The sequence below is a fragment of the Melozone crissalis genome, unplaced genomic scaffold (assembly GCF_028551555.1).
Source record: "Melozone crissalis strain CALT ecotype California unplaced genomic scaffold, PUWL_Pcris_2 ptg000109l_1, whole genome shotgun sequence".
NCBI lineage: Eukaryota > Metazoa > Chordata > Aves > Passeriformes > Passerellidae > Melozone > Melozone crissalis.
Genome location: NW_026535886.1, coordinates 1,974,110 through 1,978,935, shown reverse-complemented (window position 1 = coordinate 1,978,935; position 4,826 = coordinate 1,974,110).

Below are 4,826 nucleotides of genomic sequence, written 5' to 3'. Positions count from 1 at the left end.
AGTCCAGAATCTCTGGAGCACATAATTCCTGCCTCTTCCTAAAATTTCATTGCTGGGTGAGGAGCTCAGCAGTGCTAAAAGCTGAGGCCTGTCCTTTGTGATCCCTTTGGGATGGCAGTGGAAGTGCCCTTAGTGCACAATCAGAGGCACCTTCATGGCTTCTCATGCCATGACACCAAAAGCAAATGTGCAAGGTGGCTTCCTTGAATGACATGTAGTCCTCTGAAATATCTGCAGGCAGTGGTCTGAAACTGCTTTCTGAGCCTGCTCCTTGGGATCAGCTGTGAGGGCCTGAGGGCTGGCCTGAGCCCGGTGCTGTGTCCCACTGGGAGCAGCCGCACAGGCTCACGTGCAGAGCAGGCCCAGCCAGAGGCTCTGGAGATCTCACCTGCCCTGCAGCCACCACTGTCAAGGTGCTGTAAACATCAGCTGGTGCTGACTATCCTCCTGGACCCCTTGGTTTAGTCACTATGGGAATTTCTTTCCTGAATCCCGTGGTATTTCCCCCTGGCAGGTGTGATGGGGATGCTCGGGGAGTGTGGGGCTTTGGGGGCACCTGCCCAGGCAGGGACAGAGCTTGGGCCCCTGTTGGGCCCATGGCCCCCAGCAGCAGCAGCAGCAGCAGCAGCAGCACCAGCCCCCGGCCAAAAGCCCCGTGCCCCCTGCCCAGCACAGGCTGCCCTGTCCCTGCAGCTGTCACCCGAGTGGGGCCCAAGGGCCAGTGGCCGCTGGCAGCAGCAGGAATGCGGGCAGGGTGAGGATGCCCTGGCCTGGCTTTTGTCTCTGGAACAAAGCGGGCTCAGGGCAGTGCAGACCAGGCTGGGAAGCAGAGCCCAGGGCCTATGGAGGCGCCAAGGCTTAAAGATCAGTCCCTGCAGCAGCCCAGATGCAGGTGGCCCAGTTGCTAAGGCTGTGGTGGCCTTGAGAGCGTGCAGGTGGATTTTGCATGGCTGTGGCCTGCTGGCGGCTCTGGGCCCAGGAGTGCCTGTGGCTGCAGCAGGAAGGGTGGCTGAAGGTTTGCTGGCTGCTTTGGTGGCATGGCTGCAGGGGCCAGTGCTGTGAGAGCCCCCTGTGTGAGAGGTGGTGAGAGCTGAGCTCTTGGGGACAGCGCTGTGCCCCAGGCCAGGAAGAGCAGCAGTGCCCAGTGGCAGGAGTGGTGTCAGTGGGAGCCCCTGTGCACAGGGACCCCCAGCCCCGGGGTGGCCGTGCCAGCACCCCCAGGGACCTCCAGCCCAGGGAACGTGGAACAAGTGGAACCCACAAGTGTGCAAAGGCTGCCTGTTCCCAAAGGAATGGCCAGGAGAAGTCAGGTTTTAAAGAGAAACAGTATTTATTTGCCGAAGATTGGCAAATCTAGGATTTACAGAACATGTGTCATTATAACAATTGTTATAACAACAACAACAACAATGTACAGAACATATTGACATGGGATCCGATGGGCTAACAATCTTCAAAACGTATTTACAGAAAACTTCTAACGTAGTCAACGTATTTACAGGAACTTCTAAACTTTCAAACGTATTTACAAAAGTATCGGATCTGTGCCATCTTGAGCATGAGTCCTGGAAGAAAGGAAGCAGCAGAGCTGGACTCAGCTGGCAGCACTGGGCCCAGCAGGGCTGGGAGCTGGGCCCCAGGGGCTGGGCCGGGGCTGGCAGGGCTGGCGTGGCCCCAGGCAAGCGCAGGGCAGGCCGGGGCTGGTGCTTGTGGCAGCACAATCCAGGCCCCCTGCGGGCACCGTGTCCCTGAGCGGGGCCATCCAGTCCAGCCCCAGCCTGGCATCAGGGGACCCAGCGTGTGTGTGGGCAGGGCGTGGGAAGCATCTGCCTGTCTTACCTGTGGGGCTGCATCTTCATCCAAGGACCATGGGCTCCTCCTCATCCTTCTCGTCCACTTCCATATCTTCCATGTTATCCTCCTCATCCACCTCCATCTCTTCGTAGTTGTCCTCCTCATCTACTTCCATGTCCTCAACAGGGGAGGACATGGAAGTAGAGGAGGAGTCCACCTCCATCATCTCTTCGTCATCCAGGCCCAGGTCCACTTCCATGTCCTCCACAGTGTCTCTGTCAGTCTGCAAGGGGCAGCACAATCTCCCAGTGGGCTTCCTGTCACACACCATCCATTCCCACATGGCTGCAGCCTGCCCAGGCCGGGTGCCCCCTGCCTGGCATGGCACTGTACCTCCATTGGCACAGCAGAGCACATTGTGCTGGGATTGGCACTCCAGAGCAGGCGGCAGGAAAAGCCCAGGCAGCAGCAGCAGCAGGTCTGTGCTGAGGGTCAGAGTGCAGGGTGAGCAGCAACTGACCCTCGGCAGCCGGCGAAGTGTCTGCTGTGCTCGTATCCAGGTCCTGGAGGTTCCACCTGGAACCCTCTGGGCGCTGTGATGTCACTGAAGTTTCAGGGGCGCTGTGCAGTGGGAGATGGGGATGGCAGAATGATCAAATCCTTGAATGGTTTGGCTTGGAAGGGACACTAAAGATGATCTGGTTCCAAGCTGAACAACCTCCCAGCACACCAGGTGGATGTGGTCCCTGTCCCACCTGGCCTTGGATGTTTCTGGGGATGGGGCATCCACAGCCTCTCTGCACTGGTCCCTGTGTCAGGGACAAGCCCCCTGAGAGTAAAGAACTTCTTCCCATCATCAAATCTCTTCCACCTCTTGCAGTTTGATCCCATTCCTCCGTGTCCTGTCACTACAGTTCCTGAGAAAGTGTGCTCTCCCACTTCCCTGTGTTTCAGGCTGTTCCTACAGGGTTACACGTGTGACTTAACCTGCAGACAGGAGAGAGACAAGCCAAGTTCCCAGTCAGAAAAAATGCGGAATGTGGCTTGAGAACTGAGAGAATAAGGAAAAAGAAAAGACATGGAAGTCTTTGGGTTGCGTGGGCTGTGGGATTCATGCCTTTTATTAGAGGTCCAGTCCCTGGTGCACTCAGTTCTTGTGTTGCAGCCTGCCCACAGCAACCTCTACGATGGACCTGCACTCGCAGTGGTGGGAGCCAGCTTGCTTGGATGGCTGATGGATGAGGCAAGAGAGGGATCGTTGTGTGGGAATCCAAATAGTGTGGATTGCACTGAAGAGGGTCCAGAAATGGAGACAAAATGGGGCTGGGCACACAATATGGGGGTGAACAGCGCAGGATCGTTACAGTAAGCCAGGACCAAATTGATACAAGAGAGTTGGAACATTCCGGGGGAGTACATATAAGGAAAATGCAGCAGTTGAACTGGGTGATGCCAGCAAAACGTGCTGCATCACCATGAGCCTGCAAATGCCCATGGGCGACACCATTGCATTCAGAGCGGTGACTTTTTTTACCTTGGTCGCTTTGCCCTGAGGTATTACAGTTCCAGTGGTCGGCCCCTGGGCCCTCACATCTCCCCCTTTTTGTTATCTATAAAGAAGGTTTCTGCCATAGACTTTGGGAGGTATTTAGCAAATAAGGATAAAATAACCAACACATTGAATACAAAAAACAACACCCACACAACAGTCTTAACTAAAGATGAAAGCCAGCCTCGCAAACCCCTGTGTTTGGAAAGTCCAGTGAACCAGTTGTTGTTGCCTTCCATCTGGATCTTGTTTCCTTGATCTTTTAGCAGCTGGATGCCCTGGTATACTGACTCCCTATGTGACAGCAGGTAGAAAAAACACATGCCTTGTAGTGCCTGACAGGCATGGCCATGGACAAGAAATTGTGGCTTGTCTGTGGAAGCGCCCAGCTGAAGGCATGCGGCTCAGTGAGGAACATCCAGTTCTGTGCTGCAGTGGCTACAAACGGCAGCATCCTCTGACGTAGGCTAATTTATTATCTGGAGGCTTGGGTGTCCTAAAAGTAAACAGATAAAGAGATTAGAAGATGAAACTTAAGTTGTGTTCCCACTAAACTTTCTCTTCTGTAAGGCAAGCGTGTGAACACAGCTTATTAGAAGAATCATGTATCAATGCTAAAATATAATTTTTACAAATGTTAAGACATAGATCCTGGTTAGTGGTGTCTGAGCTATCTTGGTCTTGGTGTGTGTGGTCAACGCTGCGTAGGAGATCTTCTTCTGTCCTTCTCCTTCTTCTTTTCCAGGCTGTTGCTGCCCCTCTTAGGCTTTCATTCTGTTCTTCCTATGGTGGCTCTGGTGTTTGCCTCACCATTCCCAGAAAGAGTTTTTATGTATTTTGCTGGGATCGATCTTAGGAGTGTTGCTGTAAAGACAAGAGCATCTTCTCTTCCCCAAGTATTTAATGGAAAAGGGCCCATAATTTGTTTAGATTCAGGGTCTTTGGTCAACACAGGTGGCTGTTTTTTTAATTGGGCTGCAGTTGAATTAGTAAAATGCCTGATGACTGGGGGAGTTGCCTCCATAAATGAATTGTTCAAAAAGTTGAATACATTAAAGGCCTTGGCCAGTCTGTCAGTGGAAGATAATATCTGGATTACCCCTCTCAGCTGATCAAGGATCCTTTTGGTGGATCAGTGGGCCCTCTCAGCTATGGACTGTCCTGTGGTGAAGTGTCGTATGCCTGTGACATGTTTTATACACCAGTGGACAGAAACTTGTTGGAATCAGTGCAAGGTATAAGCAAGAGCATTATTAAATTTAATTTCCTGTAGAACTGCTAAGGTGGAAAAAACGAAAACGTAATGTTTTATAGCATCTTCTGATTTTTCACCAGCATGGGCAGAGGTGAAAACCGCAGTGGAAAAGGCATCGATTGAGACCTGGATGTATTTTAGTCTGCTGAAAAGGACTTAGTGTGGGATGTCTGATTGCCAGATGTGGAGACTCTCTATTCCTCTTGGATGGACTGCAGCTCTGGCAGA